We start from the raw sequence: 26,503 nt of genomic DNA, 5'->3' as shown, positions 1-26,503 counted from the left end.
TATTGTTAAAATACTTTTTTTACAAACAGATATATTGATACAAGTTTGATTTCCAACTATCAAAGTAATAATAGACTGTTACTTTTTCTGTGTTCATTTGCCTTTATTGATCCATGTGTCTTCTGCTTATTACATCATTTACATTTATAACCTCTATCTGCAAAACTTATTAATTGTGCCTTCTTGAATATATTCCTTCAAAGCCCAGATAAATGGTTGTAAACAAACTGACTATTGAAAAATATAATATGAATATAGAAAACATGGGTCAACAGATCCTCATGTCAGGTGCAAGAGTAAAAATCTGTGCATCCCCTTGAACAGTTGTTTAATTTGCTCATATTTCTGTGGATTTAATTAAAACACACCTAAGTTAAACTGTTAAAGGAGTATTTTAAAATCCACATATACTGTACTTCATTTAAAAATTGTTTGTTCTGCAGAATTATATGTGACTTTATAGAAAAGGTCTCCTCCTTCTCTATTTTATTTTTTATGTTAAATAATTATATGCTTTAAATTTATTGCACATAAAACTGATTACACAACTGTGCTGATCACACTAATAGCACTGTCTTTGGGCAAAGAGGCACTTTGCAATCTCCTCCATATAGTTCTTCTAGTACAGACTAGTCCTTGGGTAAAATCCTGGCCAGCTGAAGTCAGTAGCAAAACTCCCATTGACTTCAAGAAGAAGGGTGAAATCCTGACCCTGTTATACACCCTTGCTATGTAATAACCAGGACCGGCTCTAGGCACCAGCAAAGCAAGCACGTGCTTGGGGCGGCGCATTTCCAGGGGCGGCATTCCGGCCACCCTTTTTTTTTTCTTTTTTCGGGGCAGTTGCGCTCTCGGAGCTGTGCCACTTAGACAGGGTGAGAGCGCCACGCCCCCGGCCACAGCAGGAAGGGGAAGCCCCAGCTAGGGATGCTGAGCTGTCAGGGCCCAGCCGCTACCTGGGGAGGAGAGGGCAAGTCCTGCCGGGGAGCCGGGGCTGTGCCGCCTCATCTACGCACTGGCTGCTGCGCTGCCTTGTGCCACCCCTTATATCGGGGTGACATCACTCCCTCCGCTTCCAGCGCTGTCTGCAAGCCCCAGCCCTATCTGAGCTTGGGGTGGCAAATTTTTTGCTTGGGGCAGCAAAAACCTAGAGCCGGCCCTGGTAATAGCACTTAGGTTTTGCTACTTTAACTATAACATAGTTAAAGCAGAAACCTTTCTTTAGCATAGATGCAGGTATACTGGTATAAAAGTGCTTATATTGATTCACAGATTCCAAGGGCAGAAAGAACCTCTGTGATCATCTAGTCACACAGGCCATAGAATGCCTCCAAAATAATTCCTAGAGCAGAACTTTTAGACAAAGATCCAGTCTTGCTTTATAAATTGTCAATGATGGAGAATCCACCATGACCTTTGGTAAATTGTTCCAATGGTTAATTACCCTCACTGTTAAAAATGTACACCTTATTTCTGAACTGTCTAGCTTCAACTTACAGCCATTAGATCCTGTTATACCTTTCTCTGCTAGATTGAAGACCCCATTATTAAATATTTGTTCCCCATGTGTGTACTTCTAGACTGTGTTCAGGTCTCCCCTTAACTTACTCTTTGTTTAAATTCAACATATTGAGCACCTTGTGTCTATCACTAATCCTTTAGTCATTCTTGTGGCTCTTCTCTGAACCTTCTCCAGTTTTTCAACATCCTTCTTGAATTGTAGACTCCTGAACTGAATGCAGTATTCCAGCAGAGGTTGCATCAGTGCCAAATACAGAAGTAAACTAACCTCTTTACTTCTACTTGAGGCCACAGGGTCACTCTGGCAGCTCATGTTCAGCTGATTATCCACTATTACTCTTAAATCTTTTTCAGAGTTACTGCTTCCCAGGATAGAGTCCTCCATTCCATAAGTATGGCCTACAGTCTTTGTCCAATTTACAGATAGTCATGTTAAAACACACATTGTTTGCTTGCGCCAGCTTACCATACTATAAAACTATAAGACGAGAGACAAGAGACAACAGGTAGATACAGACAGATGGGAGAATACAAGGAAACAAGTTGTCACATAAAGCCACAGCCCTGTGTTGGCAGTGGTGAGCCTCCCTTCTCCAGCAGGAGCTCTGCAAGGAATTGTACCAACAGGATTGGGCCATCCTTACGCTGCCTAGGTGCAAGGACTCCTGCTGTGCCTGGCAGTAGGCCGAGAGTGGAGGGAAATGGGGAATAACTCCTTGCATTTTCTCTTGCCCTGGTGCAACAGCACAGAGAAAGACACAGGCTAGACCTATGTAGTCATTTAATCAGACAGGCTATTTCTTTAATTTTGTAGAGAATTTTTAATCTGAGAATTAATCCCTTTATTTTCTCTGGATACACTATGAGAAATGGATTTCTAAAGACCAGCTCTTAAAATTATTTGCTTATACCCTGGAAATGTTGTTTCTGTCAAATACCACAGGCTTGACTATGAATGTGAGCAGGCAATTGGGGAACCAGTGCCATTGGCGGCGTATTGAAACAGCATCAACAACTTTAACATAGAACCTCCTGTAGAAGTGAAGTGAGAAAGGTAAGAAACAAGACTCTGTGTTGTCCAGTAGCGTCAGTGATTTTCCCAGGAGGACAACCCAGACTGACACTTTGCTATTCTTCAGGAGTTGCTGTTATGGCTGGTCAGTATCCTAGCAACAGCTGCAGAGATAGTATCAGCAACATCATGCCTTGGTTAAACTGGCTTTGGATGAGACCTTACCAAGTCTATGAAAATGGGAGCCATAGCAGGGATGGTCCGTGGCCATTTATCTTCTCTCCGGTGATTCTGTTTTCATTGTTCTAGTCTGGTAGCCTCTGGCCATGGCTGAGCCGCTGAGTAGATAAGGTTGCACAGATCTAGCACATGTAAAAGAGCCAACATATTGTAATGACAGTTTTGTGTTTGTAGCTTGTGCTGTCATGCAGTGAAATTATACCGGCCCAAACAATATGGAGAGATACTTTTCTGTGAACTAATAGCTTTATTAAGTGCTCGGGACACAGCCAGACATACTTGGCTCCTAGGTCAAGAAAGCACAGGCAAGCTTAATTCTGTTTCACTTTTGTGATGATGGTAATATAACCACAGTATGAACAATGGACTTTTTAGTGTAATTGCAGCTTGTGAATGATTTGAAATGAAAAAAATTACTGATGACTGTGCCCAATGCCCAGCTGTTATACAGTAGCCCATATGCTCCCCTCTTTTCCACAGAGCAGTTGGGCATGAATCATGCTGCAACGGGGTTTGAGGAAATGGTGTGCAAAGAGGGGAGAGGGTGTGTTGCCAGGGCACTATATAGCTGCCACCAATCCTTCTACAGAAGAGCTGCTATGTGGCCAAAATTTGTGCAGCTGATGGAGGTGTTGGGGGGAAAGTGATGGAGCATTGCAAACCTTCCATTGACTTCGGGTGTAGTTGAGGTGGTGATTTAATTGTCTTGTACCCAGTCTCGTAATGTCCAGTTTCCTCCATCTTGAAGTATGGATTCCCAAGTCCGCTCCTGCAATAGGTTGTTGTTACTCATGATGAAAGCACCATGTTCTGCCACTGTGCAGCCACAGTTCAGAACAAGCACTTTAATGGCCCCAATCCCCCACTGATGTAAAACCATGTAGCTGAGAATCTGGCCCTAATGTTTATAAAAAATCAGCATTTTTCAGGTAAATGTTGTAACAGAAGGCACTTAGTACCTGATCCAATGTCCACCTAAGTCAGTGGAAGCCACTACCTTCACTGGGCTTTGGATTGGACTCTAACACATTGTCTCTTCTAATATTAAAATACCCAGTTAAAAGTGAAAAAATAAGGGGCAAATGCACCCCTCTTGGTAGTGCCTGAACTTTGTTACCATCTCGTGTCTGTTTGGTGGCCTCAGTCCAGTTCCCAGTGGGAAGATAGCTAAATGTCTCTCAAAAAAGAACACCACAACTGGTACTAGTTAGCATAGCCGCTGCCAGTGTCTGGAAAGAGGTCCTGGGTTGTACTGAGATGGAGATGAGCTAAACTCTGAAACCTAAAGATAGTACTGCAATATCAGGTTTGAACCACATTAGTGGAGTGGAAACTTGTACTGCTACTTCTCAAGCTGTACCTGTTTAGTTAGTAAATAATAATACCTTGCTCATGTACAGTTCTTTCCATCAATAGATCTCAAAACACTTCAGAAAGGAGACAGGCATCGTTACCATTTTACAGTTGGAGAAACTGAGGCATAGAGAAGTGGAGCGGCTGGTCCAATGGATTCCCAGTCACGTGATTTATCCCCTAGGCAACATTGTCTAGAGCACTTCATTTTCCCAGGCTGTCAAGCCAACCTATTGCACAAATGCTAAATTCACACTCACAAATTAAAACCTGTTTTAAAATGAAAAAAAAAGAAAACCAACAAAAAACCCCAAAAAAACCATAGTGAAAGATTTAAGACCATATGTGAGCTCTGAAACTATTGATTTAAATATGAAGCTGTCATTCCACGCCCTAAACCGGTATACTTTTAAAGCTTCTATTGAGTTAAGAAAGTGTGATTTACATCAAGCAAACTAACTAAAAGCACATGATGTTCTGTTTGCTATGTACTGTACCTTTAAAGCCAGCTGCTGTGGGGGGCAAGTGTGAAGCTACCGCTATTGTGCCTGAGGTAAAATTTTACAGAGTGAGTCAGTGTGCGTGCTCTTTCGCTGACACTTTGCATTTATTCTTTCTTCAGTCATTTTCATAGATTCATAGATATTAAGGTCAGAAGGGACCATTATGATCATCTAGTCTGACCTCCTGCACAGTGCAGGCCACAGAATCTCACCCACCCATTCCATTTTCCTGCATGTTCAGATAAATCACCCCAAAATGGAAAATCAAAAACATAGATACAACATAATTTGCTATTAGAGTTTATAGAAAACAGTTCATGACAGAACATAATTGCAATGACTGGCAATGGCTATCGGTTTGGGGACAAGTTTAAAATTAAAATAGGATTTCTCATGAGAGAGGATATTTCCCCCCAGGTAGAATTAGTAAGATTTTTTCTTTCCATGGGGCCAGATTCTACCACCCTTCCCTATGATGGGTAACACCAGCAGAGACACAAATCAGTGCATTCCATCTCAAAAACCAAGAGGCCAAACATGAACTCAACCTCAGCTGGCTTGGAATAAAATTTACTCATTCCGTAAATCCTGTATACCTTGCTGGTACTCTTGACAGCACATTTTGCTTCAGAGCCCACATCTAGAAGGTGAGCATATGAAACAACATTCTCAGCAATCTGGGTGCATCCAACTAGGGTGCAGACTTGTCCCCTCTGCAGTCAACAGCACTAGCACTGTGCTACTTTTGCTGATTAGAGGTGGTCAGTGTTTTGGTACAGGATTTTAAAGAAGGATTGCTTATCAATTCAATAATACTACTAACAATGTTAAGGGGAGATTTCAAAGGGCAGTTATGCACCCCTCTCCCATTGACTTTCAGTAGGAATTGGGCACCTAATTCTTTTTTGACTCTTATGTAATGATGTTTTCTAGAGACAGTGCAATGGACAAGATGTCCTGTCATCTGTTAAAGCTAAAAAATTGTTCTTAGCGAAATCTGGGCAAAATAAGGAGGAACACAAAAGGGCAGGATATTAAAAAACTATTGCAGTCCATCGTCACTGATTGCTTACACATTTAAAACAGGAATGCATATAGAGGTTGCTTCAATGGAAGCATCCTGTTTAATCAAATGGTACAGTGCTCTGGTGAGGGAGAGAATCAGCCTCACGAAATCTATTGTCTTTGGAGTTTATTACTATAACCTATTTATTTCTTACAATTAAACACTAAAAGACTGGCTTTTTTCCCACTTAAGGCTTTGGCCTGTTGGAGCCAATGGATCGTGCTTTAAAGTACCTTCTTACAGAAGCAGTTTATTATGTTCTTGTTCTGAATGGAATCTACAGAAAATGAGATCCAAAATTACACTAAGTTGCTAATGTTTGGTAACTTGAGAAGAACCAGAAGAATTTGAAAGTTAAGAATGTGTTCATTTCAGATAGTTCTCTTCATCTTGAATGATCCCAGTCTCTTGTAAACTGGAGTTCTGCTTGCTGTGTGTGGACATTAAAGATACATTTTGTAAGAAGGGGTGTTTGCTCAAAGTCCTTTTGCTAAAATATCTCCCTGCTGTTGTGTAGGGCAGTGTGCGCTGGTTGGGTTCCATCTCCCTAGCTCCAGAAGTGGCTCTATTTTAGCGGTACAGAAATAGATCTGTGTATATATTTCTACACTAGTAGCAAAATCCTGCTTTCTACCCTCACAAGTAATCCCACTGCTAGGCCTGACCTAAATCCCTAGATCAAAATGCCCCCAGACTATGGACTTGCAAATGTCTGTGGGACAGGATCCCCTCTGGTGGGCATCATAAGACTTGATGGAGCAGGGATCCCCTTCAGAGGACCGTGTATACCAACCCATTTAAAAATTTTGGGCACCCCTTTAAAAAAACAAACAAAAACAAATAAATATGATCGCCCTATATGACCCTTCATCATTCATTACCATCCCCCTCAATTTACACTGCCTATCCAACTCTGCCCACTTGTTTTGTTTTGCAATGGAAATATCCTATTGGATATACACTGTTGATTTTTAAATTGTGTTTATAATGTTCAATAAAGATAGCGAAAGGAAAATAACCCTTCGGTACTTTGTAATATGTCAGAATTCCATAAATATTCTCTGGCAGTGATATGTTGGTGGAGTAAAAGAATCTTTCTCCAGATAGAAGTGGACTGATTGGTCTGCATGTTGTTTATGAAGTGTGGTGATTGTTGTTATGATGGCATAGGTTTACATGTGTATGGCACTGTGATGGGTGTCCACCATACACCAGCACTGAAAATGTTAAGGAAGCTGAAAAAGAGCCAGTTAGTGTGATAGGTCACACATGAGGAATTTAGGTGGCAAAGCAACTCCTGATCAGAAGATGCTCAGCTGAGCAGGTGTGGGCTGGGCTAGTTTAAAGCCAGGCAGCTGGCAACAGAAATTGGTGGCAGGGTGGAAGTCTGCAGCCATCCTCTATACATTATGGAGGTAACCCCTGGGAGCCTCGCCCTGAGGGAAGGATGTATGTGGAAGAGAGAAGGATGGAGAAGAAAGCCAATGGGAGCTGGAGTAGGAAGCAGCTCAGGGAGAGAGCAGCAAGATTGGGGATGGAGCAGACCTTGTCTGTGTATTGTAGGGTCCCTGGGTTGGAACCTGGAGTAGTAGGTGGGCTTGGATTCCCCTACCAGCCACTGATGGAGTGGCATTGTATGGACAGTAGGTCTGGTGAGAGTAGATCTGTACCTTGGAAGGGGAAACCACATAGTGACCTGGCTGGAGGGTTGAGTCACAAAGAGGAAGCTTCAGAGTAGCAGCCGTGTTAGTCTGTATCCGTAAAAAGAAAAGGAGTACTTGTGGCACTGCAGACACTAACAAATTTATTACAGCATAAGCTTTCGTGAGCCACAGCCTACCCCATCGGATGCACACAGCGGAAAACACAGTGGGGAGACTCCATATACACAGAGAACATGAAACAATGGGTGCCACCACACAGACTACAACAAGAGTGACCAGGAAAGGCAAGCCACTACCAGCAGGAGAGCGGGGGGGGGGGCGGGGGGGAAGAACCCCCTGTAGTGACAATCAAGGTGGACCACCTCCAGCAGCTGACAAGAACAGCAGGAGGGGAAACAAACAAGGGGAAATAGTTTCACACCGTGCAATGACACATCCACTCCCAGTCTCCACCCAAGGCGAAGCCAGTTGCATCCAGCCTGCAAACTAACTCCAATTCAGCAGTCTCCCATTGGAGCCCGTTCCTGCTGCAAGGACAGGCTCCAGTGTTCTTGCCATGAGGTGCGTGGTTGCCGGCGAGGACCCGCTTCAGGCTGGGGGGCTGTCTGTAAGCAAGAACTGGCCCGCCTCCCAAGATCCGCGAGAGTGATGGGCCATCCCTCAGGACAGGTCGTAGACCCCCGATGATGCGCCGGAGAGGCTCCAGTTGGGGGCTGAAGGCGATGGCCAGCAGCGATCTGTCACTCTCTCTTTTGGGCCTGTCCTGCAGTAGGCAACCTCTGGGCACTCCTCTGGCTCCGCCAATCCTCCTCTCCACCTCAGTAGGTGGGCACCGCAGTTGCAAGAACGCTTGACAGAGATCCTGTAGGTGTCCGTCTCTGTCCGAGGGGCCGGAGCAAATGCGGCTGCATCGCAGAGCCTGGCCGTAGACGATGGATCGTGTGGTGTGGTCCGGATGAAAGCCAGAGGCATGCAGGCAAGTACAGTGGTCAGTAGGTTTCCGGTATAGGGTGGTGTTTATGTGACCATCGCTTATTAGCACCGCAATGTCCAGGAAGTGGATCTCTTGTGTGGACTGGTCCAGGCTGAGGTTGATGGTGGGATGGAAATTGTTGAAATCATGGTGAAATTCCCCAAGGGCCTTTTTTCCATGGCTCCAGATGATGAAGATGTCATCAATGCAGCGCAAGCAGAGCAGGGACACTAGGGGACGAGAGCCAAGGAAGTGCCGCTGCAAGCCAGCCATGAAACTGCCGGCACACTTTGGGGCAACGTGGGCACCCACAGCAGTGCCGCTGATTTGAAGGCACACATCGTCCCCAAATGTGAAACCGTTATGGGTGAGGACAAAGTCACAAAGTTCAGCCACCAGGTTTGCCGTGACATCATTGGGGACACTGTTCCCGACGGCCTGCAGTCCATCCCCATGTGGAACGTTGGTGCAGAGGGCCCCCACATCCACAGCGGCCAGGACGGAGCGCCACTAAGAGATGGAAATGAGGTGGCATGGTAATAGACAAGGAAGGATTATGTGGCAGTGGGGATCAGGAAGGACCCCCTGAGCTAGGTGTTCACTACAAAATTCTATACTTTTATAAAATAATGTTGTTTTTCCAGCGTCTGGTCTATTTCAAAACAGCTTTTGAAACACTGATCTTTAAACCTTGCTTTGAGAATGAATACACTTGCGCACACACACACAATCACAATTGAAATACAGCAAGCTTGGGGTGGCCGATGGGCAACAACCAGCACATACCATAATGTACAGCAATTGGGGGATGAGAAAGTTTGACCAAAGACAATTTTTAAAATCTATTACTAAGTTCCCACTTCTCTTTTTTTCTGTAATCATCAGGGGCCTAAATCTTTCACCATTGAAATGACTTTGAGTCAGAACATCAGCTGGTATATATCAACATCACTCCATTGACTTCAATGGAGCCATGCCAATTTACCCCAAGTGAATATCTTATTTGCTGTTGACATCCATCAGAATTAGGATGGGCCCCAAAAGTCTTCCTCTCAGTGTAACTTTGGAGTTAGGAATTCTTGTTGGAAGCAATCTGTAAAATGATCTGTTGTGGATGAGATGGGAGCAGGGAGATTTGAAAAGGGTCGGGTGTGAGAGAGAGAGTGTGATACAGGAATCTTTTAAAAATTCTTTCACATGGAAAGAAACTGTCTCTATCTGTGGAATGTAGAAAGTCATGGGATCTTTATAGCTGTGGAATTTACAAAGTCCTGAGGGCTTAGTTAAGAAGTTCCTAATTACCTAAAAGTACTGGGACAAACCTCAGCTATTGTAAATTGGCATAGCTCCTTTGACATCAATGGAGATATGCCAATTAACACTGGCTGAGGAGCTGGCACACTATTTTTGCTTACCATACATTCTTTCACTTTTCCTTGTGGTTCCAACCCATGTCCCTAAATTATCCACTCAGTATTGAGTGTGGAATATGTTTTGATCTCTTCTGAAAGCAAAGACCTGCAGATGAGTGTTGACTGGTTCCTTGGAGAGAAAACCAATTAAAAAGGAAGTTTGCTGAACCTAGATGGATTTGCTGATCCATTCATAACAGTAGGTGGATTAATCTTCCTTTCCCCCACCTCTTCAAACTCCTCCTCAAAACATTCTTTCGCAGTTTTTTAAAACCACTGCTACCAATAGAGTTTCACATCACCTCCATGCATACCTGAATGGTTGTGCGCTACTTGTGTCTGATCTGTCCTGTCTGAAAACTAGACTGTAAGTTCGCTGGGGCAGGAACTTTGTGGACATCTTTATTTTTGAATCATCAAACTTGCTGTAAGCAGTGCATGAATAATAACCTAGCCAAATTCCAGAATGGTGACTTAAATGGAATGCTGACCCCTGAATGGAGATTGGTATCTCTGTTTAGCTGCACTAGCAGATGTTAGGTAAGGTCTACATTTAAATGAGATCAATGTAGTTGTGCTGTTCAGGGCTTTGAAAAATTGTGCGCTCTGTGTGTCTCAAAAAGAGCATCAAATGGACGGTAAAAGACAACAAGAAAACAAAATGGTGAAAATCCCCAACAATTCCCCTCTTTGCCAGTTAGAATGGCTTTAGACCTTCTATGCTATCATACCTCTAACAATGTTGTATATAGACATACTAACTTAACTTAGGATTACAATTAACTTTTACACTATTCTTGAAGGAATTAATTTTTAACGGTTATAGTTTACTGCTCTTACCCTTCTTCTAACCCAAAATGTTAACAATATTACATACACAGCAATTCACACTTGAATTATTAATAATACAATGACAGGGTACAGTAAGATTTCCCATGCTCCGCTGAAATTTGTAGGGCTGCCAAAGAGGTTTACCCACCAGTGGGAAGAAGCCGTTTCCCTCTGTATCCTCCTTAAAATTCTTTGGATTTGTTGTGAGGAATGATGAACAGTCACCATAACCTCCTTACTATCTTTCTGTAATTGCTTTAGGTGCCGTCTTAAATCAGGATGCTGCACTATCTGCCTAAGCACCAAAATGTTGACACTTAGATGGATTGGTACAGTATGCTGATACAACAGGTAATTGGCTTGGACAGTTTGTACATTAACCTCATGCATTGTAAAGTTAATATTGCACCCAACGATAGAAAATACTGAACATAAACATATATTTGCATATGGGTCATGGGGTATTTTGTAATAAAAATTTACCACAAATTCTTTACACCAACTTCATAAGCAACTCCATTGTGAATCTATTAACAAAAAGGGCAGATTAGTTAAAAATATATGGTCGGAGCTGATAATAGCACCTTCCCTTTGTGGGGTTTAAACAGATATGTGAGTCCTCTATCACCACAGAGCCACACGAGTAGCCTATCCCTTGGACACATGATTGCAGATTGACACTACTGTATATACTGTTCTTTTCCCCACTTATTTAGTTCCATGGGAAACAGGATAGAGTCATTAAGGTTTAGCCCAATTGGCACCTATGGATAAATCCATTCCTCTTGTGCATCGGCTACTGTTAACACATAGGCAATGATGGTCTGGATGCTGTGGATATAAGAGAAATTTACCAGCTTCCACCAAGCTTGGTGACGTTGCTTAAATGGGTTTGTGGCGTTTCTCCATAAGATGTTTCTGAGCTCAGACGGGATTAACCTTAACCATCCCTTATCATGCTTTTGGCCACATCTAATATCCATGCCTGAGCTTGAGCACAAGCAAGTGCCATTGAGAAGTTTGACTGAAATGTGCCTATTGCATTAATAATGCAGCCACCCTGGTAGCACACTAGCGATTTTGTACTCGGTAACACTGAGCTGGTTGAAGGAGGTGGTTAGTGGGTTGGACAAGGAAGCAATATCTTGTCCTGGCGCTCCTATTTTACTAGCTAGGACTTGCTCACCAATAGTATTTAAAACTCCTAGTCCAGTTCCCACCTTCTAGAATAGTTGCTACTGTATTGCTTTTATAAATTCTAGGGGCAGATGCTTCCAGCACCACACTTTTTACCCATGCATTCCAACCTGCCATGAGTGAAACTATGAAAGGTAAGCATTCTAAACGAACTGCAGGCAAAGTTAACCCTAGGGGCATAAAGACTTTCTTGAGCAAGTAGACAGGATTGACTAGTAACAATCTTTTAACGTCCCGTTTCACTACTACAGGCCCAATAATAATTACATTCCTTGCAAACTTGTCAGGTCCCAGGTGCCTGTCTGATGAGATCTTACATTTATATACACACTTCCATGACAGTTAACGTGAAAGGTAACATTACTTTTATCAAAAAATCTCTCTCTCTCTATATATATAGGGTGTTTCTTGGAACAAGTCTTGGTGCAATTTTGGCATTTCATGTTGATTACATATGGAGAAGATGGGGTATACAAATAAGCAGTAACATGATTATAAACCCATTGTGACGTTGACATTGATTATTCCAATATGCACTTTAGTGAGGAGGTTAGATTGTATATAAGAGCACTTTGCTGGCTCCAGTACTTTCTATTCTATTGGAACAACTTTCCAGAAAATCATCATTGAACTGCCATATTCAGCTATTGGCAAATTTGTGAACAGAAGAAAGTTGCTTTTCCTTAGAGTCATCATAAAAAGTAGCCTTATGAGGTTCATCATTTGCCATAAAGGCCACTAATGACTTATGGCTTATCTCTTCTTTCCATGGCAATAATCATTCTCCTTGTAGGTGTACACAGTAATTATTCCCCTTAACAACCTATTTGGTAATTTGAAATCAATGCCATGCACCGTTTCATTCCACATATAGTTTTGTGGTTAATTTCCTTTGCAATAGTAACAATCAAAGAGTTGGCTATACAGATGGATATACTTAAACACAATATAAAAATCATGGTGCACTGAGCTTGAGCTTCCTGGAATAAAAGGGAGACAAGAAGAAAAGATTGGCATAGTTAGCCTAAGTGACAAAACCCTTTCACTCTTTTAGTTGAGTGGAATGGAACCACTTTAAGGTTCTTCTCCTTTTTCCCTTAATTTCCACCTGGTAGGTGGTTGGGCTCACTTTGTTTATGATGACAACAGGCCCAACCCACTTAGGGCTCAGTACATGATTTTTGTCAGAATAAAAACGATAAAGAACCTTGTCGCTCACTTTCCGCTCTTTGAATTTTAATGTATCACCCAGTCTTTTGTCCATTTGTCTGGCATTGCTTTTCAATTGAGTGGCAACCTGTTTCAGCACACTGTTGATGGTGTTTAACAGCCTTGTACTCTGGTGAAAGTGGCAGCTACCATCTACAACCCACACATCCTTCTTGGACGCGCTGGCATACTCAGATGAAGTCTCCAAGTCAAATGGTGATTCCAGCTTATTAGGGTCTTCGAACAGCACTGCACACTCCTAATCCTCCCTGTGAGTTAGTAGCGCATAGGGCAGTGGCTCTCAAACTTTTATACTGGTGACCCCTTTCACATAGCAAGTCTCTGAGTGCGACCCCCCCGCCTTATAAATTTGAAACACTTCTTTATATATTTAACACTATTATAAATGCTAGAGGCAAAGCAGGGTTGGGGTGGAGGTTGGTACCCCCATGTAATAACCTTGCGACCCCCTGAGGGGTCCTGACCCCCAGTTTGAGAACCCCTGGCATAGGGGACTACCTAGAGAGTTTGTGCCTTATCCACTTCAATGCCTCTGTTTAAAAGACTTAAAGTCTAACCAGCCAACCGAGGGTTTGGCATCCTACCTTCGTTGATTTGTCCTGATAGTACATAACAGATAGGTGTGTAAATAGTTTTTCATACCATGGGGGACATACCTATCAGGTCTTCCCAGTGCTTCAATAACCATGTTAGTGGCAGCACTTCTTTTTCACACGGCGAATATAGTTTTTCAATTTTCCGTAATGCCTTTGATCCAAAGGCGACTGGTTTTAGTCCTACTCTGTTGTCCTGCATCAAAACTGTGCTGAGTTCCTTCTCTGTTGTTGCTAATTGGAGTTGAAAGGGTTTGCTGGGCTGAGGTTATGCCCAGTGCTTGGACAAGGGCTTGCTTCAGCTGGCAAAATGGCAAAAACCTCTCCTTTTCACCCCAAGTCCATTCCTGGCCCTTTCTAAGCAAAGCATAAAGGGGTTGTGCAACTTCAGAATACCCCTCAAAGAAGTCCCGGGAAAATCCGGTGAGGCCCAGAAATTACCTCAATGCTGATATGTATTGTGGGGAAGGCAATCTGCAAATTAATTTGACCCTGTTGGCATCTGGTCGATGTTCATGTATGGTACTTTTTGTTGCAGCATCTGAGCTTTGGTGGGACTAATAAAAAAGCTGGTTTCTTGTACCTTATATAGGACAGCATCCAGGACTTTTTCTCTCTAGCTACAGTGGCAATTAAGATGTCATCCGTATAACTTATAATTTTTTCTTTGTCTTTAAGATGTTCCCACATTTTGGACATGAACTTGTGACACAGTGAGGGTGCATTATGGTACTGTTGGGGTACTCTGCTGAAGGTAAGTTGACGATTACCATGTAATGGATGGAAAAAAAAGCGCTCGCTAAGTCTAGAACGGTGAACCATTGTGCACCTGCAGCAATGGACATCATTATTTCACGAAACTTCGCTACTACTGGGGTTAGCCTTGGTGTTACTCACTTTAGTTCTCTATAATTGACTGTTAACCTCCAGTAACTTTGTCCACTTTTAAAACAGGCCAAATAGGAGAGTTGCAGATGCTTGCAATCTCAACCAATACTCCTTGGTTCATGAGAGTACTGATGGTGTCCTTGATCCCCTCCTCGGCTTCCCAATAACACTTGGACTGCTTCTGGGGTTTGGGATCTGGACCCACAACCACCACCTCAGCCTCAGTTCTTCCACATTGAAGCTTATTGGTAGCAAAAGCGTTAGGGTACTGGTTTGTTACCTTCATGACTGCTTCCTCCCACTTGGGTATTTCCATGTTCTCCAGGGCCTTCAAGGCTGCAACTGTGGGGACAGTGAAGCCTCGTTCTCTATCCTTACCTTGGGTTAGCGTTCTGTTGGGTAGGTCAACCACCAAATTCAGCCTTTTCAAGATGTCAGCGCCAACAATACTCTGCCCATCTAGAGCTTGAATTCTGAATGTGGCCTCAGTAATCAATTTGCCAATTGTACACATAATGGGTTTTATAAAAGGGGACAACACTTCCTTTTCCTTTGTACCCTTCTAGGATCTTAACTTCTTGTACAGGAAATTCTTTGGCCTCTGGAGTTGCTTTGGTACAGATGAGTGACAGAGTGGCACCCGTATCAATTAACGTTATTTGATTAATCTTTCCAAACTCTCTCTGCATGGTGGCATGTACCACTGGCCTCCCCCACACATCATTATTGATGGGTGCCACATAAGAGGGAGGTGGTAGAGCTTGGCCCCGTCAGAGCAAGCTTTCCTTTTGTTCCTGCAGCTTTGGTTGTCTGGATGTACTTGCAGCTGCTGCTCATGAGGTACTTCCAGTGCTGCCTTCATATCTGGCTAATCTTTTGAACAGTTCTTCTGTGGGAAGCTGGTCGATTTGATCTCTTTTTTCATAACCGCTTTGATAGCACAATTCGAAATCCTTTCATTTCAGCTGCATTGTGATATTCCTGATTTCTTGTTGACTCATTTGGACCAGAGAAGTTCCTTTCCATTGCTGTATAACTCTTGCCTTCAGGGCTGTGTTTCTTCCCTTTTTGTTCACTGGCTCCATTGTTACAGCAATCTTCTTTTTCTGCCAGTGTCTCGGGAAGGCCTCTCACTGCAGTTCAAAAGCTTTCTGGATTCTACCCTCTAATTCCCTGATACAGCTCTCAGGTTGATTGGCCCTAACATTTTTAAGGTGGGCAAGGGTCCTTGGACAAACACCTCCTTGCATTTGGGTGTGTTGCAGGTTGCCATCCCGTTAACTATTGGTGACATGCTGACAGCCAGTATAACAATCGTTTCCTGCCCAAGGACCTCTTGGGTATTTCACCTACTTTCTGCCTTTTCTGAATAGAACTTTCCCATCATGGGGAAAATAAAATTTGAATAGAGCCTCATAGATTTCTGCTATTTCTCTTACACTAGCTAGCTGTATTTCCCCAGGCAGTACCCCAAATTCACCCCCACATATACACTCCCTTAGCAGAGCTACTGTATCATCTCAGCTGATTGCAGCCATGCTGCTGATTTTAGCTAACCAATCTAGGGCGGTCTCCTTGTTTAAGGGGCCCAGTGTCTTTCCTTGTTTAAGGGACCCAGTGTCTTTCCCATCACCCTAGCCTGGTCTGGCCCATATGGGCTTGTCTCAGCTGGTCAGTTGGGATCATAATTTACCATAGCTGTGGTAAAGGGCGCTATTGGGGAGTATTTTGTCCCCTCCTCCATCTCACCAAAACCTATTAACTCCTCTTGAGCCGGAGGAGCAGAGGTTTGAGGATCCACTTTCTTTATTTCCCACAGGTTTAAACCATGATCGGACTCTTCCCCCTCAGAATCAGAACTCTCAGATTTGTATTCTTTTAAAGGATCCATGTTTAAAGCAGTTGTCATTCCATGAGCTCTTTTTAACTTATTTTTCAAAGCATCAATTTTGTTGTTACAGGAGGAATGATTAGCAGCACCCTCTCGGGTGTTCTTAACCTCCTTAATCAACTACCTCACAGCAGCTTGGGATTTTTCCATTCTTTTTACGAAGACAAAGTTTTCTTTGTCCTTCTTCAGTAAACACACATTTAGTTCCTAGACCTGGGACTGGTTAAGCACTTGGGCTGTTAGAGTGCCATTCTGCATTAAGACAAGTTTCAGAGTAACAGCCGTATTAGTCTGTATTCGCAAAAAGAAAAGGAGTACTTGTGGCACCTTAGAGACTAACCAATTTATTTGAGCATAAGCATCCGATGAAGTGAGCTGTAGCTCACGAAAGCTTATGCTCAAATAAATTGGTTAGTCTCTAAGGTGCCCCAAGTACTCCTTTTCATTCTGCATTAACTTCTCAATCTCAACCTCTTATTTGACCACCTGCTCTTTTGCTTGAAAAATCACCTTTTCTTTTAACTTTGTGTTCATTTAATTTCCTTGAAACCATTCCTAGACCTAAACAAGAGCCCCTTTTCTCATTTTCTTATTCAAATTTGGTTTAGCTGTTACAAAACTTTCCCATTTACTACATAGCTTTTCAAAAGCATCCTCCCCCGAAAACAGATCTTTGGCCCATGGGTTTTTACACATGTCAAATAAATTCACACTATGTTCCAGAGAGTTTTTATTAACCTCCTCAGTCCATCCATGAATACCAAAAGTTCTAGCAACCATTTTCCTTCTTAAGCAGTATGTGTCTGGGCCACACAGACACACACTAGCTTCCACAGCACTTGCTGCAGTGCTCACCGGACTCATGAAAGTTGGGGCTGACAGCACTCATCAGACTGTGCTGGCCTGTTGCAGAGCTTCTGAAAGCTCTCTTTCAAGCAGTACTCCCTAGCCAGAGCCTGCTTGCGCTCCCCGGGCTTTGCAGCCAGAGTGCTAATCAGCAGCGCTCAGCATTGGTGCTGGCCTGCTGTGCAGAGCTGCACAGCCCTCTTTACCAACAATGCCCACTGGGCTTTCCTTAAGGCCGTAACCTAGCAGTACTCACCGAGCCTCAGAGGCCAGAGTCTGCCTGTGCCCATCAAGCCTATGAAGCTGGGGCTTCTCCACACTCACCAGGCCTTGCGGCCGGTGTGTTAGCAGTGCTCAGCAGTAGTGCTGGCATGCTACACAGAACTGTCTCACAGCTCAGGCAGCACATCCTCGTGTCTGCCACAACTCTAGCTTGGGTCCAAAATAAGAAAGCCGCTGACCAGCTGTCAGTGCTTCCCACCCTCAAGGTCTATGGACCTTCAATAAACCTTAAGCCGAGCAGATTATAATAAACAAAAACAGGAGGGAACTGTGACCATCAGGGATCGTGCTGCTTTCGCCACAAACTGTTACCACAAGAACTGAAGAAAGGATATTTAATAAGGACCCCCACCTCCCAGACAGGCCTGATCCCCCAAATTAGGATCTGTCACCTATGGTCGCAGCAGAAATTACACTAATCACTCTTAAAGGGGTAAACAAATGAGATTTATTAATAAGGCAGGATAATAAAAATAGAATAACGCTGTGGTTTAAAGACGTAAAAGCAGGCTTCAAGCCTAGCCCCAACTAGAAACCAAATGGGCTCAAATAATATAAAAGAGTTTCAACGTTATTCAATCTGTTGAAAATGGCTGGAAACTGGATGGAGTCAGCTCACTCAGGAACCCTCTTTCTCTCTCGGGAACCAGGATCAGGAACTCGAGGACCATGCCATCAAGGGATCAGGAACCACTCATTGACTGGAACAGGTAAGCCTTCTCCGATGGAACAGGTGGTGTCTTCTCTCAGTGATCACGCAAATGAACGCAGGCTGTCTCAGTGCTCCATCCTGCTGTTTTCCCTTTTCTCTAACCAACTGTCCTGCCAACTACCCTGGAACCTTCTGGGCCAACATTCCTTTAAACTTAGCCAATCAAAATAAGCATCTCAAAAAGAGCGTCAAACCAAGCAACAAGACAGCTAACCAAAATGGAGGGTAAAAGACAACAAGAAAACAAAAAGGCTAAAATCCCCAACACGCCAGAGTAGATGTGGCTAGCTCAAGGGAAGAATTCCATCGACCTAGCTACTGCCTCTTGGAGAGTTAGATCGACTATATAGACAGAAAGGGGATCATCAATGTGGGAAGCATCTACACCACAGTGCTACAGCTGCAGTGCCGTAGCTGTGCCACTGTAGTGTAAACATACTGTCATAAATATAAAGGGAAGGGTAACCACCTTTCTGTATACAGAACTATAAAATCCCTCCTGGCAAGAGGCAAAACCCTTTCATCTGTAAAAGGTTAAGAAGCTAGGATAACCTCGCTGGCACCTGACCAAAATGACCAATGAGGAGACAAGTTACTTTCAAAGCTGGAGGGGGGTGGGGGAACAAAGGCTCTGTCAGTCTGTGTGATGCTTTTGCCAGGACCAGGTCAGGAATGCTCTTCAGAACTTCTGTTAAGTTAGTAAGTAATCTAGCTAGAAATGCGTTAGATTTCCTTTTGTTAAATGGTTGGTAAAATAGGTTGTGCTGAATGGAATGTATATTCCTGTTTTTGTGTCTTTTTGTAACCTAAGGTTTTGCCTAGAGGGATTCTCTGTGTTTTGAATCTGTTTACCCTGTAAGGTATTTACCATCCTGATTTTACAGAGGTGATTCTTTTACTTTTTCTTTTTAAGATCCTGATTGCTTTTTCCTTGTTCTTAAGATCCAAGGGTTTGGGTCTGTGTTCACCTATGCCAATTGGTGAGGATTTTTATCAAGCCTTCTCCAGGAAACGGGGTGTAGGGCTTGGGGGGGATATTTTGGGGGAAGACGTCTCCAAGTGGGCTCTTTCCCTGTTCTTTAACACGCTTGGTGGTGGCAGCATAGGGTTCAAGGACAAGGCAAAGTTTGTACCTTGAGGAAGTTTTTAACTTAAGCTGGTAAGAATAAGCTTAGGGGGTCTTTCGTGCAGGTCCCCACATCTGTACCCTAGAGTTCAGAGAGGGGAAGGAACCTTGACACATACCCTTAGCCTGTGTATAGCTGAGATGGTAATTTAGTTCCATGTATTCTGAAACTACACAACTGGGAGCCTTTGAGGACTGTGTATAAAGCCTGGTCTACACCTAACACTTAGGTCTACCTAGCACCATAGCTCAAAGCTGTGAAAAATTCACACCCCTGAGAGACGTAGTTAAGCTGCCCTAAGCCCTGGTATAGACACCGCTATGTTAATGGAAAATTTCTTCCATTGACCCAGCTATTGTCTCTTATCAGAGTGGATTTACTACAGTGACAGAAAAACCTCTTCCATTGCTGTAGCAAGCGTTTACATCACAGCTCTATGTCAGTGTAGCTGAACCACTGTGGCTTGTAATGCTTGCACTGTAGACATGCTTGTACTGTAGACATGCTTGTACTGTAGACATATTCTTGGTCTACATTTTCTTAAATAACAAAAGCAAAATCAGGAAACTGCATTGAAGCTGTTTTTCTTCTGGGAAATAGTCTGTTATGACTTAAAAAAGAGAGTTGTCTTACCACAGCAAATGTGTGAAACTATTCATTTTTGTTTTGCCATTGTGTGCTTGCAAAAACTGAAATTTAGTCAAAGGTAACCAAAGTGGGTGTCTCATTTTATTGTATTTGATTTTAAAAGGTCAATAATTTAAACGAGAAACAAATTACAGATTTGTACATGATGGCTCCCAGGAGAAAAGGAAGAAAATAATTTTGAAAGAATTGTTACCTTTGAAACTGTACCACTTAATTTTTATTTCTTGCTGCCAAAAACCTAGCCTTTATATTTGTGGAGAACAGCCTAAAATTAGAGACAAAAAGGTGTTATGGAGCTAAAAATGTTTGTTGTATGTTAATGGGAATTCCATAACACTTGTGCAGTTTAATGGTAATGCTTACTGGACAAGTGCTGTTACTGTAATGGCCTAGGATAACAAGGGCTTAATAGTTAGCCTTGCTGTAGTGAGACTTGCAGGAGCCAGTAACTTCCTAAGGGTGTATGTCAAAGGGATAATTTTTTTTAGATTTTACTCCTAAATTTAGATCTTTAAGGGATCCCAGAAGTTCAGCAAGCATGGAATGTTGTTGTTGGAGATGGCTGAGTGAGCCTTTGAGGTATGTGAGTTACTCCAACTTAAACATCCTGAGATTCAGTGGGCCAAATACTAGAGGAGAGGAGAGGTGAGGTGTATTTGGGGCGCGGGGGTGGATATGTAAGTTGCATGTAGCCCAGCCAGGAGTTAACTCAACAGTAGAGGACTCTAGGGGAGTTTAATTTGATGTAACATTCACGTTGAGGGATGGGGGCTGCTGGAGAGGTAGAAGTAGGTATGTGTTACATCAGCTTAGGGTTTATCTAGACTCACCTCTGAACTTGGGCCCCAGTCTCTTGATTTTGGCTGCACAGGGAAAAGGCATGTGGCTCCTCCTTGCTTCCCCACTGTTCTACATACCATTTCCCTTCCTCACTTAGAATGCTCCCCTAGGCTCTGTGCAGCTGTGGTGGTCTTTAGCCAGGTGAATCTTCAAGAAATTTGCTCCCTAAAATCTTCTTATGTCTTAAGTTTTGGAAATAAAATTCCTACCAATTGTGTTTGAATTCAGTAGGGCATTAAGGCCCAAATCCTCTCCTCTCCTCCTCCTCCATGGGCACAGTGAGCAGCTGACACAGCAGAATTGCATCCTAGAGCGCAGACTTGCAGGGACACCCATCTGGTCTGTACAGAGCAGTTTTTATGGGAGTGGGCAGGAGGATACAGTGTGACTAGAGCTGGTTGAAAATTTTTGACAAAGCTTTCTCCAGCCCTGTATTTGATGGGGGTTGAGGGAGTGACTCATGCTAGAATAGCCAATAGCCAGGTGGTTAGGACTCACACCTGGGATGTGGGAGACCCATGTCGCTGTTGCAATAACTATCCAATGAAGCTGTTCTACTGTGAATAAACAACCAGGAGAGATTGAGGGAGCCCCACATCGGACTATTCCCTCAGCCCACTGGCTAGAGAAATGTCCTGCTATGTGGGACGTACAAATTCAAATCTCCTTTCCACATCAGGCAGAGCAGGGACTGGAACTTGGGTCTCCTACATCCCATGTGAGTGTCCTAACTACCAGGTTATTGGCCATGCTGGGGTGGGTCTTTTTAATCCCAATTTTTGGTTACATTTTTCCAAAGGGTGGGTTTCATTCTGAACTGGAATGAAAGCAAATTTCAAAACACAACATATTTTTTGCATAACAGAATTGTTATTTTATGCCCAGCCCTAGTCACGACACGGAACTTCTGGCCTTCCTGCCCTGTAGCAAGGGACAGGGAGCACCGGTAAGTAGATCAGGAATGTGCAAAATATATTTACCAAGCAAGCAACAGTTAAAATTTGTCAGCAATTTTTTGAATATTTTAAATCAAATGCAATTAATCCCCACTTCTGCACCCCCATGTTTTCAATTTCACTGTTCCTGCTGCACTTCCTCACAGCCTTCTCTTCTCCACTACTGATTTTACTGGCTATCTATAGTCCATATATGGTGCAGTTTACAAGTAGCAATATCAGTAGCAGAGACTGTCACACTCTGTTTAATAACAAAATAGAAACTGACTGTGCTCTAAAGTGAAGTGGATAGAGCTGTTTATTTGAGAGAAATAATGGGTCAAACCTTCATAATAGAATTAGGAACTCAAAACTCAGCTCTTCTTCTCTGGGTAGTTCAGCACAGCTTGTGGTTTCCCTACCAAACCTGGGCTGAGTTTAGGGCAAACCCCTTCTTCCCTGCTAGGTGACTGTGAGGGATTTGTGTTGCTCAGGTGGCTCTATTTCCAGTAGTTCCCACCATGTTGGCTAGGGCCATCCCAACCACAGATGAAAGCATGGACCTTGTCCCATGGAGCTGACAGTCATAAAAACTACTGAAATCCAAACGCAGGGTAGCAAACTCACTTCACTGTTACCAAACCAAGAGATTTGCTGAACACCTGACAAATCAAAGCATCCACATTTTACAGTCTTCATTAAATAAGAATGGGTTGCAGTAACAGGGTGATTTGCCTTTTTAAGGGCCAGAGACCCACTAATAAGATGCAGCTGAGAAGGGGACAGGTATTCCTTGTAAAGAGCTGCAAGAGAGAGGGGACTAGAAGCCATGCAATCTGCAATGGAGGATGGTCTCTCTTAGGGACACAGAGACTTAATTTTGTGGACTCTGAGTTTGGGAGCTTTGAACCGGGAACTGGAAGTAAGGGCCTTATGAATTGTTATAGCTGCTCCTTCTCTGAGATCTTATTAAAAAGGAACATGGTTACTCTGTTACTCACCTGCAGGGCCACCCCTTGGGCAAAGCAGTATGCGGGTCTGGCAGATGCCTTTTATAGTCACTTATTCCACCAAGCAGAAGGAAGTGTTATGAATGCACATAAGCCAGTTTGTTAGTTTCCATACTCCTGTCATTTATCAAGGTCTGCTGTTGATTCAGTGTCCTCTAGTGGCAACTTCTTGTCACTGTCATGAATATTTTTCAGAGTAGCAGCCGTGTTAGTCTGTATCCGCAAAAAGAAAAGAAAGGACCAATGCACTACTCAACATTTACCATTACTTTGGGAAATATATTCATGACAAAAAGAAAAGGAGGACTTGTGGCACCTTAGAGACTAACAAATTTATTTGAGCATAAGCTTTCGTGAGCTACAGCTACAGCATCCGATGAAGTGAGCTGTAGCTCACGAAAGTTTATGCTCAAATAAATTTGTTAGTCTCTAAGGTGCCACAAGTACTCCTTTTCTTTTTGTCATGAATATATTTCCCAAAGTAATGGTAAATGTTGAGTAGTGCATTGGTCCTTTCTTTGTGTATATCACAGGGGACCAATGTATTACTGTATTGGATCAAATACATTGGGGAGGTGACTAGGTTGAATGTGTGCATTATTGTGTGTGCATATATGCAAATCATGCTCAAATGGCAATAGTTTTTGGCATTTGCTGCTTAAGGATCTAAAGAAATTGCTGAAAGTTGTTAGGACCAAGAGAGTCTCATACCTAAGCAAGCTAGCCAAGATCTTCAAGAGTGGTTTGCCATGCACAGCCCACCTTAGAGCAGCTGGCTTTAGGTAAAATAACCTTTTCTTTAAAACCTCTAGATTGGAGAAACATTGGAATTCAGTTGGGGTAAGGGCTGGTGTATATTTCAATGGGAATGCCACCTGTGAGGTTATATGCAGTGTTGAAGTAGCTGTGTCAGTCCCAGACTATTAGAGAGACAAGGTAGGTGAGGTAATATCCCTTATTGGACAAACTTCTGTTTGGTGAGAGAGACAAGCTTTCATGCTTATGCAGAGTTTTTCTGTGTAAGTGCAAAAGCTTGTCTGTCTCACCAGCAGAAGTTGGTCCGATAAGAGATATTACCTCACCCACCTTGTCATCCATTAGGTTAGTCATTTACTCCCTCTTCTAGCTCCTTCCCCTTGCACTTGAATGGGTAGCTGCTTTTGCCTTTGAGATCTTTCCCCCTAAGTAGTAGTAATAAATTAGCATTTTACATCTTCAGTGTGCTATACAAATATTACTTACCTCACTGGGGAGCCCTGAAGACTAATTAAGGAAGCATTATGACCAAGTTGCACTTGAATCACATCCCTTATTCTTACCTTCTAACTTGTTTCTTGCTCTCCTTTCCTCTTTCATTTACTCTCATTCTTCTGAACTCTTCCTAATTTTATTGTTGGATGTTGCTTCCTGGGTTATGACATCAAATTACCTCATCGTGTTTGTCTGAACTCTGGCTAAGCTCACTAGCAGTGATAGGTGGGCATGCTATGCGATCTTGGGCTGCAGTGCAACAAAGCAACTGTATTACGGTAGGCAGCTTGGAAGAAAATGTGTTTTTAGCTCCTATAACCACAAGCTTCCAATTTAAAAAAGAATATTTCATGATGTTACTGATAAGGCAGCAGAATGATTTAATTTTTCAGATAAATAGGGATCATGTTTCTCCTTGAAGTTCTTCATTTCAGTGACTGCAAATAAAGACCCAGAATGTTTCCCTGTGCTGTAAAACTTCTGTATCAGACTTCTGGTGTTAGTCAGGAAGAGACAGCAGACCATGACCTAGAATTCTCTTAAAGGTTAAGGAGAATGTCAAGAGAAAATTAATGTGCCATTAATCCTCCCCCAATAAATAATGATCTATTACCATTGGCATTAAAAATAGCAATTGCAGCTGTCTCGCCTACACAGAAGGACACATCTTCTAAACACTTGTGTCTGCATCTTTCATGTGGGATTTAATCCAAGCCTATACTATATTTGATTCTAATAGACTGGCTGGGTCCTACAAGTGCTACATATTGGTGTATATGTCAGCCTTTGTATCCTTAGATCTTTTGATGTATCTTTCTAACATAAGAGAGAATGTACTGGGCCAGATCTTCAGCTGATGCACGTTGGCCTAGCTCTGAAGTCAGTGGCTATATGTCAATTTGCATCAGTTGAGGATCTGTCCCATAAGCTGTCCTATGCAAAAAGTTCAAGCATCATAGGGCTACAATATAAGTTATGTCTATTCTGGACAGGAGATATTCATAGTCTCCTTAGAGTTTTCCTTCAGTCAGGGTTCATTTGTTGTTGGTTTTTCTTAGGAGAGCCAGTCCTGATGCTATGATGAGAACCATAATAGACATACTGATATAGCAGTAAGAACTCCCTTGTGCTGCAAAAGAAGCTGTCTGTTACAAGTTAAATTATCTAGAAAAAAATCAATGTCCCAAAGAAGTTCTGTTGTGACCGTTTTACTCTTGTCAAAGCTTAGATTGTGGGATGATGATCAGCTCTTCAGCAGCCTGGGTGGGGGCAGTGAGGAGGTACCATGTCCCTGAGACAGCAGCCACTCTGTTTTCCAAAGGGAGGCTCACAAGTGATGGACCTAGAGGGTTGGATAGATCAGTCCTTGTGTTATGGCCTGCACAAGTGGAATAGGACAAGTATGAGCTGAACGAAGCTCTGAATCTTGACTGAATCTGAGCCTTGTGAGGTAACTCCCTTCTCTTCATGTGTCATTATATAATGCCTGCATCTGTAATTTTCACTCCATGCATCTGAAGAAGTGGTTTTTTACCTACAAAAGTTTATGCCCAAATAAATTTGTTAGTCTTTAAGGTGCCGGACTCCTTGTTGTTTTGGAGCTCTGAATGTCTCTTTAACCCTGGTTGTCTTGGACCAAGAGAGACAATCTGCTAAGGAAAGGGTGTCAGAAACTGATGGGGATGGTCAGATCTAGTGGTTGGACCCAGGAGGTTAGAGCTGGAATCAAGTGTCCAGAGCAGGGTTGGAGCAAGGCCAGAGTGAAAGCTAGGCTGGAGCAGGATTAGGAACAGGGCTAGAGCAAGGGCAAGGCTGGATCAGACTAAGGCTTGGCAAATCTGTTGCCACCATCAGGCAGGGGAGGGTTCAAAGTCCTAAAGTGATGTGGAGCAGACTGAGCTGCTGTTCCTCCTGCAAGGCCTACGTACCTTTCCTGAGAGTCACCTGACCAGTTACTGACTTGTGGATTGGCTGGAATCTAGCACAGGAATAACTCCTCAGGGTATGTGACTTAATCCGGCTCTGATTCAGGGATGACTCATCACCTTACAAGGGGAAAATCAGAGGAGTTTATGGGAATATTTCTCAATTACTTGAGGCAAGCATTTTGGCGAAAGTGGTAGAGTCCAGACTTTCAGTGTGAAGGATCCTTTTGCCCCTCACTTGATGTCACCTTAAAGGTTCATGTGAAATACTCATTTGTCCAAAAATGTGACATTTTCTGAAGTCTAAATAGTGATTTAAAACATGTAATCAAAACTCTTATTTAGTCTGAAGATTGTTTACAGAAGGCATGAGGCTTTCTTCCTTTGTTCTGGGACAGATAAAAAGGGAATTTAATGCACAAGAAAAAGAATAACAGAAAGTAATAAAAATTTAAGCCAGAGTATAGCAGGACCTTGATATCCTGTGTCTCTGTTATTAGATCAGTGGTGGTGAACAACAATTCATGTGCCTTGTGACAGTACTGCTTCAAAA

At 42.9% G+C, this 26,503-nt stretch overlaps 1 long non-coding RNA gene across 1 annotated transcript in view; it reads left to right on the top strand.

The window, feature by feature from the left end:
* Positions 1-26,503, top strand: part of LOC141986833 (uncharacterized) — a 40,204-nt gene that overhangs the window by 6,721 nt on the left and 6,980 nt on the right. Inside the window, exons 2-5 of the long non-coding RNA XR_012639374.1 lie at positions 2,465-2,575; positions 10,837-10,926; positions 14,274-14,349; positions 18,153-18,212. This is a non-coding gene — a long non-coding RNA (uncharacterized LOC141986833). The remainder of the gene's footprint in view (positions 1-2,464; positions 2,576-10,836; positions 10,927-14,273; positions 14,350-18,152; positions 18,213-26,503) is intronic.

The sequence above is a fragment of the Natator depressus genome, chromosome 1, assembly GCF_965152275.1.
Source record: "Natator depressus isolate rNatDep1 chromosome 1, rNatDep2.hap1, whole genome shotgun sequence".
In the NCBI taxonomy this organism is placed as follows: domain Eukaryota; kingdom Metazoa; phylum Chordata; order Testudines; family Cheloniidae; genus Natator; species Natator depressus.
The sequence above is the reverse complement of the archived record's forward strand: the minus strand, read 5'-3'. Positions and strand labels throughout refer to the sequence as shown.